Genomic DNA, 14,691 nt, shown 5'->3' on the forward strand with positions numbered 1-14,691 from the left:
CATATAAAAATATATACATCTGTACAAAAAGGGAAAGGTTGTAAGCAAAAACTCGGGAAGCTTTCACCGATTTACTTAAAACTTTTACACAATGCTCTTATAAACGTTAACAAGGACATAACCAACATTTCCTTTAATCGGAGCGTTTTTAACAAAAAACTTGAAATGTTCTTTACCGATGTCCTCGAAATTCTTACATAACACTAATAATTACTCAGCCGATACGAAGTTCTAATAAATGTTAGGACGTAGGCGGGAAAATTAGTAACAAAAATCTCGAATAGATCTTGACCGTTAAATTACAGAAGACTATGATTTTTTTGTGATATGTTACAATACAGCATCACCGGTCTTTTGCGGTCTAACTGTGTTGGTGAGGCAGTAAATCTATCCACAGGTCAGTGACACCGCGTCACTGCAATACGCTTTGGAGGTGTGGCGGGTGGCTTGTAGTCCCGCACCACCCTCCTACGGTGACAGTACTACATGAGTCAGGCAGAAAAATTTAGTCTAACGTGAGTAGGTATGGTTGGAAAGTATTGAACGTAGAATGGGGGCTAGTTCTGCCAAAGGACGCATCCGTGGTGGGCGTGTCAGGCCTATAGTTAGCCATGGTCGGAATCCGATTCCTCTAGGATGGTTAGGGGAACCGGATGTCAATGCCAGCGGCGTGGAAGTGTGGTCCCAACGTGGCGTAACCCACGGCCAGTGTCCCGCAAGGCATCCACTTTCTCATAGAGCCGCCGCACGTTGTTGCATATGGTCGTTTTTAGAGGGACGATATCCGCTTCCTCGTGGAGAGTGACAATTCTCGTGAGTGGCGGGGCGTGCAGGCTCCACCTGAGCAGGCGCTGCAACGTCGGCATACTGGTGACACTAATCGTGGTCCATTAAGCAGATCCATTCGTGGGGGCAGGCAGGATAACTGTTCGGTAAATGCGGAGCTTGGTATGCAGGTTAAGTTCCCTACTGGGAAGAATCTCTACAAAGCCCTGGTTAGCTTTTGCCACTTGTTGGCGACATACTCCGCATGACAATGGAAGAGCAACTTGTGGTCCATCTGGACCCCGGGATAGGTGGTTGTAGGGGACCAGGGCACCTGCACACCTGCAATCGAGATATTGCGGCGGAGAACTGGGCGCCGTTTCGTGAAGTAAACTGCCGTAGTTTTGGCGCCATTGAGAGCTATTTTGTTTGTCCGGCACCAGGTGATGGTGGCGTCCACCTGTCGCTGGAGGCTGGCGACGACGGCGTCAGTAATGCGGCCAGTGGTATATAGTGCTGTGTCGTCAGCATATTGTGCTAGTTGACATTCGGGGATGACTGGCATGTCATTTACATATACACTCCTGGAAATTGAAATAAGAACACCGTTAATTCATTGTCCCAGGAAGGGGAAACTTTATTGACACATTCCTGGGGTCAGATACATCACATGATCACACTGACAGAACCACAGGCACATAGACACAGGCAACAGAGCATGCACAATGTCGGCACTAGTACAGTGTATATCCACCTTTCGCAGCAGTGCAGGCTGCTATTCTCCCATGGAGACGATCGTAGAGATGCTGGATGTAGTCCTGTGGAACGGCTTGCCATGCCATTTCCACCTGGTGCCTCAGTTGGACCAGCGTTCGTGCTGGACGTGCAGACCGCGTGAGACGACGCTTCATCCAGTCCCAAACATGCTCAATGGGGGACAGATCCGGAGATCTTGCTGGCCAGGGTAGTTGACTTGCACCTTCTAGAGCACGTTGGGTGGCACGGGATACATGCGGACGTGCATTGTCCTGTTGGAACAGCAAGTTCCCTTGCCGGTCTAGGAATGGTAGAACGATGGGTTCGATGACGGTTTGGATGTACCGTGCACTATTCAGTGTCCCCTCGACGATCACCAGAGGTGTACGGCCAGTGTAGGAGATCGTTCCCCACACCATGATGCCGGGTGTTGGCCCTGTGTGCCTCGGTCGTATGCAGTCCTGATTGTGGCGCTCACCTGCACGGCGCCAAACACGCATACGACCATCATTGGCACCAAGGCAGAAGCGACTCTCATCGCTGAAGACGACACGTCTCCATTCGTCCCTCCATTCACGCCTGTCGCGACACCACTGGAGGTGGGCTGCACGATGTTGGGGCGTGAGCGGAAGACGGCCTAACGGTGTGCGGGACCGTAGTCCAGCTTCATGGAGACGGTTGCGAATGGTCCTCGCCGATACCCCAGGAGCAACAGTGTCCCTAATTTGCTGGGAAGTGGCGGTGCGGTCCCCTACGGCACTGCGTAGGATCCTACGGTCTTGGCGTGCATCCGTGCGTCGCTGCGGTCCGGTCCCAGGTCGAAGGGCACGTGCACCTTCCGCCGACCACTGGCGACAACATCGATGTACTGTGGAGACCTCACGCCCCACGTGTTAAGCAATTCGGCGGTACGTCCACCCGGCCTCCCGCATGCCCACTATACGCCCTCGCTCAAAGTCCGTCAACTGCACATACGGTTCACGTCCACGCTGTCGCGGCATGCTACCAGTGTTAAAGACTGCGATGGAGCTCCGTATGCCACGGCAAACTGGCTGACACTGACGGCGGCGGTGCACAAATGCTGCGCAGCTAGCGCCATTCGACGGCCAACACCGCGGTTCCTGGTGTGTCCGCTGTGTCGTGCGTGTGATCGTTGGTTGTACAGCCCTCTCGCAGTGTCCGGAGCAAGTATGGCGGGTCTGACACACCGGTGTCAATGTGTTCTTTTTTCCATTTCCAGGAGTGTGTATTAAAATGATGGGAGTTAACACCGATCCTTGTGGAGTGCCGCCGACAACTGGCGAATGCCAGAACGCATTCCCCGTTGAGCCACTAGGGAAGTCCTACCAGCGGAGAAAGTCATCCACGATCTTGACATAAATATCCGATAAAGGGGTCTGTGTCAGCATCTTGTGTACGAGGTTGTTTGTCTTGTCAGATCTTGTCGTAGGCGTTTTGCAAGTCCAGAAAAATGGCAGCTGTCGACTTGGCGGTGTTGAAGCCTTTGCTGACGTGTTCAGTGATCCGTAGGACCTGAAGTTCGGCAGAGAGGTGCGAAGTGAATCAAAACTGTTCAGGACGGATCGTCCCAGTCGCCGCAAGAGGTTGGGAAAGTCGGTGAAGGATCACAGATTCATGGACCTTCGCCTAGTATTTAGGAGGCTGATGGGCCTGTTGTTGGTGGGGACCGTAGTGTCCTTAACTCTCTTGGGGATCGTAATCAGCTCGGCTTGTTTCCACTGAGGGGAAAAAGGCCTGACGTGAGACAACAGTTTAAAATCTTGGTGAACAAGATGAGTGGTGTGTGGGGAAGGTGGCAAAGATGTTCATTAAAATTTCGTCCAATCCAGGGGCCGACCGGCCACGTTTCCGTCGAAGTATGAGCTGGATTTCTGTCATGGACGTAAGGAGAGGGAGAGACTGAGGTGGGCGGTTGCCAAAAACAGCGACAGCTGTGAAGACTTCATGTTCTTCCTGTAGCCCATTCAGAGTAATGTCCCAGACGAGAGGACGGTTCTGGGCTTCAAACGCAACAGCGCGCGCGGCGTCTTTCTTCTGGACTGGGTGTGGAATAGCCCAGTTTATCTTGAACGTGGGGTTTACTGAATGGGCATTTCCTACCACTGCTGTGGATTGAAGGTGGTGGTGGACATCGTGCGTAAGTCTCAGAGAGGAGTCGCTGGCGGTGAATCTTCGATGCTGACCTGAATATTCAATCAGGGTAGCGCCTATAGTGGTCGCGATTTTCATTTGGTCGCCCTAGCTGCTGGACGAGTCGGTAAGTGCGAAATGCAATAACGTCTCTGTCAACAAAACTTTCAAGTCCAGCAACACTTGGTACTCCTGTACCACCACGAACAATGGCTACGGTAAACCAACCGTTACCATGACCAAACGAATCGTTTATATCTAAACTAAAATTAAGTCTACAACTGACGAAAACAGCAGGACCATCCAGCAGAGCTTGTGCAGCGACAGACTTAACTGGAATTCGAATTCGAATTCCAGTTTGTCGCTGCACAAGCGACAGACTTAACTGGAATTCGAATTCCAATTTGTCGCTGCACAAGCTCTGCTGGATGGTCCTGCTGTTTTCGTCAGTTGTAGACTTAACTTTTGTTTAGAATTAAACGATTCGTTTGGTCATGGTAACGGTTGGTTTACCGTAGCCATTGTTCGTGGTGGTACAGGAGTACCAAGTGTTGCTGGACTTGAAAGTTTTGTTGACAGAGACGTTATTGCATTTCGCACTTACCATATTTCTGAATTGGCTAATAAGGATTTTAGTAAATCAGCGCATGTTTCTCCATCTTATTTGTCATTATATACTCGTAACAGGAGGAAAATATCTGTAAACTATAGAAACGGCGCGCCGCTCCTTGAAATCGCTCCCTTACTAGAGGTTCTTCTACTGCCTGATGTAGGAGACGATGAGGAAAATCGTTCAGTACATGGTAAATGCGTCGCACTATCTTGTTCTAATGTTGTAGCTTTAGAAGCCTCAAACGTTTATACATTCGTAGTCTACGACTAGACTGATGTACGAGCGCTTATACGATAATTTCTAGATTTTCTGTTAAAACTGACTGCGAGAACGGAAATTTTGTACTGCGCCGCACTGCGAAAATATGTGGTTTCATTTTCTTTCTCTCAGTCAGGCTTAACTGCAATACCACGGCATTTAAAGAATAGACAAATTGTTTCTCCCATACATATTCTTTCTCCTTATATATAATTTTGAACAGAAATTGTTTACACAACTACGTGCCGTTTTGTTTTCTCCTTCGAAGTCGGTTTTAATAGAAAACAGGAAAGTTGTATTTATGGCTTATCGGGTTATGATTAATATACTTCTACGGAAACTGAATCTGTTTTTAATGAAAAACCTGAATTGTCCAGAACTTTGTAATCCTATCCGTTCATAGGTTAAAAGATGAGAAATTACGTCACTGAAGCTACTATCCTCACAGGTGCAGCAGTGTGGGAGAGCTGTCACATCCGGTATACGATTTAGCTATTTATTTTAATCGACTTTAACTTCCAATCAAGGATTCGTTCGCATTATCGATAAACAAAACACGAGGTCAGGGAGAGGGCGGGACAAGAAATGGACAGACGGAAGAGGGGGAGGGGGAGAGGAAATGGACTTAGATAAGGTGAAGGAGGGGATGACAGAGTAATGAGGGGCAGGAGGAGGTGGAGAGAGATAGGGGGAGGGGAAGATGGGCAGAGAGAGGGGATAAGTGTTGGTGGACAGAAAGAAAGCGAAGGGATAGAAGATGAACAAAGAGGGGCGAGAGAGGGAGAGATGGGCAATGAGAGGGAGGGGTGAAGTAGATTAGGATGTATATTCAATTCCCATACATATTTAGCAATTGTGTGTTCGCTAGTTCCACTCTAAAAACAATTTTCAGACCCCATAAAATATTTTAAAAATAGTTACACTTTTTCTATGTACCTGGACATATCTCAGGATTCGACCGTGAACTTGTAACATAGTATCCGTTGCCTTAGTCAGTCCAGTTCTGCTGCTTCTGGAGTTCCTCTGATCTTGACAATGTGTGATGGAAAGCTGCTTCTGATGTATAACTGTGCAACCTACGAATGTCCTTCAGCCATGAGTTTCCCGTCTTCCAATGGGCCTTTTGTCCTGTATGTTTCCTATAATAACAACTTGTAATAAGTGATATCTCCCCCTCATAATGTGTTCGACGTACTGTAGCCCTGTTATGTAGCCGTTCTTTTTGCCTTTTAATTTGACGAGGGGCCTCGATATGATGCAATTCTACAGCTGTGGATGCCCACGATATTAAATTTTCTGCATTCGATATTTTAGTATCCATGGTACACGCAAGAGAAGACGATACAAATACATATCAAAAGCCTCAGTTCGTTTATCAGTACTTGGAACCAAGTTCTAACTCCCGTATCTACAAAGGAGAACATATAAAATGCAACACTGATTGATTCTGCGAACTGATGTGTTATCTTCCTCAAGAATTTTCACGTGTCGGTGATATGTTTCCTGTCCAGTTCTGGATACAAATCTAGCTTGGAATCGCAGCACTGGAAAAAAATGTTGCCTAAGTATTTGAAGGAGGACTCTTATTCACCTTACTCACTCACTCACTGGTCATACCGGATTCGAAGAGTCCATTACCGCAGCAATGTATTTTCACCATCTGTCCATGTCTTGGGCTATTTCCTTCCATTCACCATCAATACCTAGGCTCCTCAAATCAGCCTTCACATTGTCCTCCCATCTGCGCCTCGGTCTCCCCACAGGACGTTTTCCATCCAAGTACCCTGTATTACCTTTTATTGCGAGATTTTCCTTGGATTTCCCTTTTAGAGAATAGCATGTTTTTGCCTTGCAAGGATAAATAGACCGAACTGCTCACTGCTATGAACTAGGCGGTTTATCATGCACTGGCGGGCAGATCGCTGGCCTGCTATAAAAAAGCTGCCTACATCTACATCTAAATGGATACTGTGCAAATCACATTCATGTGCCTGGCAGAGGTTTCATCGAACCACCTTCACAATTCTCTATTATTCCAATCTCGTATAGCGCGCGGAAAGAATGAACACGTATATCTTTCCGTACGAGCTCTGATTTCACATATTTTATCGTGGTGATCGTTCCTCCCTATGTAGGTCCGTGTGAACAAAATATTTTCGCATTCGTAGGAGAAAGTTGGTAATTGGAATTTCGTGAGAAGATTCCGTCGCAACGAAAAACGCCTTTCTTTTAATGATGTCCAGCCCAAATCCTGCATCATTTCTGTGACTCTCTCTCCCATATTTCGCGATAATACAAAACGTGCTGCTTTTCTTTAAAGTTTTTTCGATGTACTCCGTCAGTCCTATCTGGTAAGGATCCCATACCGCGCAGCAGTATTCTAAAAGAGGCCGGACAAGCATAGTGTAGGCAGTCTCCTTAGTAGGTCTGTTACATTTTCTAAGTGTCCTCCCAATAAAACGCAGTCTGTTACATTTTCTAAGTGTCCTCCCAATAAAACGCAGTCTTTGGTTAGCCTTCCCCACAATATTTTCTATGTGTTCCTTCCAGTTTAAGTTGTTCGTAATTGTAATACCTAGGTATTTAGTTGAATTTACGGCTTTTAGATTACGCTGAGTTATCGTGTAACTGAAGTTCAAGTAGTTCCTTTAAGCACTCATGTGGATGACCTCACACGTTTCGTTGTTTAGGGTCAACTGCCACTTTTCGCGCCATTCAGATATCTTTTCTAAATCGCTTTGAAGTTTGTTTTGATCTTTTGATCTTCCGATGACTTTATTAGTCGATAAAGGACAGCGTCATCTTCAAACAACAGAAGATGGCTGCTCAGATTGTCTCCCAATTCGTTTATATAGATAAGGAAGAGCAAAGGGGCTATAACATTACCTTAGGGAACGTTAGAAATCACGCCCTGTCACCCACATATATGGTATTATTATCAAATTTTACCATTGATTATGATCCCTCTATAATCTTCTGACAACTTTTTCTTGGTAACTGCTTCAGAATAAACGTTGCAGAGATGAGGAGATAATGCATAGCTTTGGAGAACACCTTGCAAGATTGAGATCTTTCCTGAAGTTCCTCGATCAGTGTTGACACATGTTATCTGATTCAGGTATTGGTTAGTACTTATTTGTAAATCATTGCGGTTGGTAGAGTCAGGCTCCGGAACAGCTTTGGAGAGCGGCAGGTTAAGTATTTAACTTCTTCCGCGTTTTCTTAGGAGTATATCCTTATATTCCGCGTGAGTTTTTTCCATTCAAGAAGTGTTATCTCGAATCTATGTAACTATCAACTGTTGGCAGGAAGTCTGTAGCGCAATTTCCATTTCTGCTGAACAACAAGCTACACAGCCCGCAAGACGTCAGCCTCCACTGGTGACACGTAAGGAGGTTAGCAACTTGTATATCATGGTTTCTGTGTGAGTCAGTCCTTAAGTTAGTAATACTGGGATGGGTAGAATGTGCGGGTGTTGTGTGCGGATATAGGGGCTGGCCACAGTTTGTAAACCACTGAGTGGTTCGTTCACGGTGAGCATACATCTAAAGAAGTCATCTGGATTAGCATGCCACAGCTACAACATATCCACTGATGTTTCTGGAACAGAGGGTTGTTAAGTGGGTATGAGCAGGGGAATCAGCTATCGGCGATCTTTGTCATGTTCAGAACGTCTAGAAAAACTTCAAACCAGAACCATGACTGATTTCCACTTTGTACACTATCACCTTGATTGCAATACAACGGTCTTCGAGCACCAGGGCTTCGTATTCTCTTGTAATTCCCGATTCTGCATAAAGAGGTGGTCTGCCACCTGGTTCTTCGTCATTCAGGCTTCATACACCACCCTGGAAGCGTTTATGCCACCTAACCTCTGAATCATACAACTGTGCATTGTTGCCGTACAATTCCACCAATTTAACATGGATTGTTGCAGCATTGCTCAACTTACCATGCAAAAATCAAACTATGCCACGCTCACTGGGATTGCAGTCATATGCGTGCAGACAGTTAATTATGTAACCTTATTTTTTCGAGGTGGTTACCAATACTTTGTGACTTCTCCCCAAGTTGTCGGTCGGTCTATTATTTTGAAATAGGTTATTGTAAGATCGTTACGTCCTTGCACACGGCACTTTGGGTGCAGGGAATTACTGTACTACCATGCATAGGCTGTCATTAAAATTGTAGCAGAAAGAGCCTCATTTTTATTGCTGCCGTAGCTGGGGAAAATGGACAGCTAATGAACGGCGTCGCATGGTTTTGAACAATGAAACGCAGTTCTGCACGACATAGATGACAATCGTCGGTGAGTATGGCAACGACCTCGGTAGGGATCCCATTCTTGCAATGTTTTGGGCGGGAACAACGGTATTACTCCTACGTCATAGTGTGGGGAGCCATAGGGTATGACTTCAGATTATGGCTGGTAGTGTCCTAGGGAACTTTGTTGGCACAACGGTACATCACAGACAACCTGTTTCATCATTTGTTACCTCTCACGTTACAGAATCTTGGTGCTATTTTTCGACAGGATAGGTTCGGTACAAATGGCACATGTCTGTATAAACTGTCTGCTTGATGTTGGGGTACTCCCGTGGACAAAAAAAATCGATATCCGTCCCCGACAGAACATGCGTGTGACCAGCTCTGAATTAAACTCTGTCCCATTACCAGCAACCAGGCTATCAATGACCAGTTACGATAGTTCCGCGCCATATGTCCTCAGCTGAGGATGCAACGGCTTTATGACACCCTTCCCAACCGAATCAGTGAACGAACGCAGGCTAGAGCGAGTGTAACGTCATACTGCACGTTTTTTGTATACTTGTCTCAATTTTGTACTCACTGAAAAAACACCAGGCTTCCACTCAGCATTGAAATGGCAAATGGCTATCTGCTTAAACTAAGAACCAGCGGCATCATCAGGCAACTGAGGAGATGACATGAAAAGGCGAACATGCCCACGATTTAAAACAAATGAGATACAAAACGAAACGGTACATGTAGGATAAGCAGAATATAACTGCAATTGCCCTATTTAAGTGAATTTGAACATGTTCCATGTTAAAAGTCTGTGAAGATGTATGGTTCATAGCAAACATAAACCTGTCAATATACATGGTGTCCCAGAAATGTTGTGACAAACTTTGTGGGGTTTTTAGAGGGTAGGCTACCTTGATGAACAAATCGAGGACAGGAACGAGTGTCTGGAAACGTCATCCAACGATGCTGCAGAGTGTCGAAGCTATAGGCACTGACGCCTGCCACTAGGCTATCCCTTTCACAGCAAATGTGACTTTGTACGCTGATGAACCATAGGCAGAACGCCTGAGAATGTTGTTTGTTATTCAATGAACGTGATTGATTTCCACGATCGCCAGTACAGAATTAGAATTAGAATCTGTAGAAAAAGGCCTTGTCTCCAACATATGTGATGCTCTGTTGCCTTGTGGATGACTGTTTCAGACATGGATTTCCATCTGCGGTTGATTTTTCTACTGTATACTGAAAAACAGCACAGATTTTAGAGGGTTCCAGGAGAAAAAATGCACTGCAGATAGAAACCTGAGTCCAAGACATTCATCCACCAAGACAACAGAGCATAGCATTCATATGAAACAAAGCCTGTCTACGCAGCAGTTAGTTCCATTTTCTCCACTGGCACTTGTATCAATCAGTCATGATCACTGAATAACAAGCAACATTGCCAGACGTTCTGCATACGACCTGTCAGTGTACAAAGTCACATTTGCTGCGGAAGGGGTGGTCTAGTGGCAGGCGCCGGCACCTATAACTTCGATAACTGGTAGCTTCGTTAAATAAAGCTTCCAGACACGTGTCCCGTTCCTCAATTTGTTCCTCAAGACACCCTCTACAACCTCTATTAGTTTGTCACAACATTTCTGGAACACCCTGTATACATTTCACGTTAAGTGAGCTAGTCCATTATAGTCAGTGGGAGACGCCAATTCAAGTCATATAATTTCCATTCCAGTTACGTCTAGACGTTCTCATGCAAGCAGCTCTTAGCATCAGTTCGTGCCTCTGTGCTCCCTCATAATAATGTTGCATAGTACTAATATTAATAGTTAATGCACATTAGTGTAATAGTGAAGCAGTACATTGGATGAAGAACGTATTATTGCGAACACTGCAGATTAGGATAGTAGGAGGAGGGAGAAAAATGATTTGGAAAAGGAATATCAATGTTACAGCTGTCACTTTATTTTTTCCATGATATCACATAGTAAATCGCTACGAATACGTAATATGATGTAGTACAGCACGCATTTTACAATAAGGTGTAAGTTATCTTTGAAAAATTAGGTATTTGCTTTTGAAAATCATTCAAAACCGAACACGTCTTAATGGTTCACACAAATGAGAATATTTCCACATTTAAATGTAATTTTTAATGGAATATTTTCATTCTAGGTTTGATTTACAGATATTAACTGCCTTTTGACACAAAAGTAAAGGTCTTTGCATTGCAACATGTTATTTTCACTCACATGTATGCCAGAAATAAGTTTTATGTTGATTGTGAAAAACTACATTTAGTTGACATGTTCGTTTCTGCATGTCGCCTCCTCAAATGTGACTCGTTGATATTGTTGTCACAGGATACAATGTTACTGCTCTTTGCGAAGTGCTCTATTTTTCATTTGTACTTATTCAGATCAAAATTTTCAACCTTTGCTCTATTTCATAATCATAAAAAGATCCGATGTGTATTTTCGTACCTTTTTCAGATAGTACTTCATTATAGGTAACTGTATTAGTAAAAAAGTCTAAGGTTACTATTTATATTTTCTGTCAGGTTGCTAATAATTACTTCTAGATGTGCAGTATTATGTCTTTAATTCTGGAAAATGCGTTGAATAATAGACAGTAGTCCGTCTTGCATCCATCATTAGATGAAATGTAAATGACCGAAAAGCAAACGCACCACCTTTTCAGAAACACGATAGACATTTTGTGGTGCGTGTCTTCCGTTATCGTTTACAAGTGTCGTAGATATGTTACAATATCCCTCATCATTATGTGGATAATTGTTCTTGCGACTTAGGTTCTGACTGACGTACCCGTTACTTACAACTGCGATTTCGATTAGTATTCCGCATTAATGTCTGAACAGTTAACGCTTCTAACACAACGCATGTTCTAGACGATATTTTTGTGTATTGAACTACATCAGACTGTTCCTAATACTGTCAGTAATAAATCGGTGCATGCTTCAAGGGCGAAACACCGTGGAAGTTTCTCGGGTTCTTTCGTCGTCGTTATCTGGACGGCGAAACGCAAACAATTCCCCTGGCAACAGCTGAGATCGTTGCCGACATCGTCACTAGACCACTTTGGCAACTCTGGTGCGAACAGCTGCGCGGGAAAACAAACCTACGTTCGTGATGGACTCTGTCGTCGGAGCCAAGCAGTGCTGCAAACTTCAGGGGGATCTTGTACACTCCGCAAGCACGAAACTTTGCCACAAAAATTTATATATCTTGCATCGAATAGACTAAAAGAAGCAACTTGGTAAAACAGTGGTTTTGTACCTATCCCAGTCCGTTTTTAATAATGTGTTCCAAAAATCTCAAACACGCCTCAGCGGTAGCGAATTTAATGGTGTATTATTATTAGTTAGGATGAAAAAGACAGACCGTGGTTTAACAATGAAATACAGAAAATGCTGAGGAACCAAAGGGTGTTGTAATCCCGATTCAAAAGCTTCATAAGAGAACGCGCAAATGACGACACGCAGACGTTAGTAGATATTCGTGCGTCTGTAAAAAAAATTGATGCGCGATGCATACAACCACCACCGTCACACCTCAGCAAAAGATCTTGTCGAGAACCTAAGGAAAATCTTTTCTTACATAAAATCGCTAAGCGGGGCTAAGGCTTCAATAGAGTCACTCTTTGACCAGTCTGCTGTGGCAGCAGAAGATAGAAAAAAAGGAAAGCCGAAGTTTTAAGTTTTCCATTCCAAAAATCGTACACACAGGAGAATCATACAAACATACCATCCTTTGACCATCTCACAGATTCTACAATTGAGGACGTAGTAATCTGGCGGACAGGGTGAGCATCAATCTGTGGCTGTTTGCTGATGATGACGTGGTGTAGGGATGATGTCTTTGAGTGACTATACGACGATACAAGATGAATGGTTCAAATGGCTCTGAGCACTATGGGACTTAACATCTGAGGTCATAAGTGCCCTAGAACTTAGAACTGCTTAAACCTAACTAACCTAAGGACATCTCACACATCCACGCCCGAGGCAGGATTCGAACCTGCAGCCGTAGCGGTCGCGCGGTTCCAGACCGAAGCGCCTAGAACCGCTGGGCCACACCGGCAGGCGATACAAGATGACTTAGACAAAGTTTCTAGCTGGTGTGGTGAATGGCAGCTAGCTAAAATGGCAGACAAATGTAAGTTAACGTAAATGAGAAGCAAACCTGTGAATGTTCGAAAAGAGCATTAGTAGTGTGCTATTTGCAGAGTTACGTTGATTAAATATCTGGCGTAAAGTTGCAAAGCGATATGAAATGGAACGAGCATGTAAGGATTGTGGTAGGGAAGGCGTATGGTCAACTTCGATTTTCTGGGAGAATTATAGGAAGCTGTGGTTCATCTGTAAAGGAGACCGCCTATAAGAGGCTAGTGCGACCTGACCTTGAGTACTGGACGAGCGTTTGGGATCCGCTCCAGGTCGGATTAAAGAAAGACATCGAAGGAATGCAGAGGTGAACTACAAGATTTGTTATCGGTAGGTTCGAAAAACACTCATGTATTACGGTGGTGCTTCGGGAACTCAAATGGGAAACCCTGGAGGGAACGGGAGGTTCTTTTCGAGAGACACTATTGAGAAAATTTAGAGGACCGGTATTTGAAGCTGACTGCAGTCAGACTCTAATGCCGCCAACGTACATTTCGCGTAAGGATTGCGAAGATCACGTAAGAGAAATTAGGGCTCATACGGAGACATGTAGACAGTCGTTTATCCCTCACTTTATTTGCGAGTGGAAAAGGAAAGGAAACTACTACTACTATACTACTACTAGCAGTACAGGGTACGCTCGTCACGTACCATACAATGGCTTGCGGATTGTTTATGTAGACGTAGTTGTAGTTTTTAAGAATCTCAGTATCAATACAAAGAGCTCCATTCCGACCAGTTATTACAAAACACTAATCTAATAGCCTGGGCTTCCATCTCCAGTCAGTGCTAGATTCCTGTTCCTGTCGTACCGTTTTTTTACTCCTGCAGTGATTTGTTGATATGAAAAATGCCGAACTGCAGCGTGGCTCTTTAAGTTACTTGAAGGGCCGAAGATCACGTAAGAGAAATTAGGGCTCATACGGAGACATGTAGACAGTCGTTTATCCCTCACTTTATTTGCGAGTGGAAAAGGAAAGGAAACTACTACTACTATACTACTACTAGCAGTACAGGGTACGCTCGTCACGTACCATACAATGGCTTGCGGATTGTTTATGTAGACGTAGTTGTAGTTTTTAAGAATCTCAGTATCAATACAAAGAGCTCCATTCCGACCAGTTATTACAAAACACTAATCTAATAGCCTGGGCTTCCATCTCCAGTCAGTGCTAGATTCCTGTTCCTGTCGTACCGTTTTTTTACTCCTGCAGTGATTTGTTGATATGAAAAATGCCGAACTGCAGCGTGGCTCTTTAAGTTAGTTGAAGGGCCGGGGGAATGCACCTGCATGATTGAAAGACTTGGCTTTCTGTATATCACCATAGTATGGCCATGTGGAATTCGTACAGTCTGTACAGTGTGGTATGGGCTTGCTAATGCATATGGTATTTCTTTATTCGTTGATTATAGCGTGATATGTTAATGCTTAAGTTAATGCTTCCGGGCCCTCTGTTACATTAGATATGGATGTATACGTAACTTGGTATTAACAAGAAGATTCATCTCACGGTGTTTAGCAGAGGAAGGTCTTACCATTTGATACATGGAATTCTTTTGAGATTTGTGTTTCTGAAGGGCTGTTAGTACAAATTTCTACGAAATCGCGTCAAAAGTATTCTCCTTTTGTCAAAATTCTCTGTAAACTACTAAAACAAATTGCCGACGGTTCTACAGACTTGGTGCGGTCCTTTTCAATACG

At 44.4% G+C, this 14,691-nt stretch overlaps 1 protein-coding gene across 1 annotated transcript in view; it reads right to left on the reverse strand.

Moving 5' to 3' along the window:
* Nucleotides 1-14,691, reverse strand: part of LOC126281353 (uncharacterized) — a 258,227-nt gene that overhangs the window by 81,686 nt on the left and 161,850 nt on the right. The window lies entirely within an intron of this gene.

This window comes from Schistocerca gregaria, chromosome 7, assembly GCF_023897955.1.
Source record: "Schistocerca gregaria isolate iqSchGreg1 chromosome 7, iqSchGreg1.2, whole genome shotgun sequence".
Taxonomy (NCBI): Eukaryota; Metazoa; Arthropoda; class Insecta; order Orthoptera; family Acrididae; genus Schistocerca; species Schistocerca gregaria.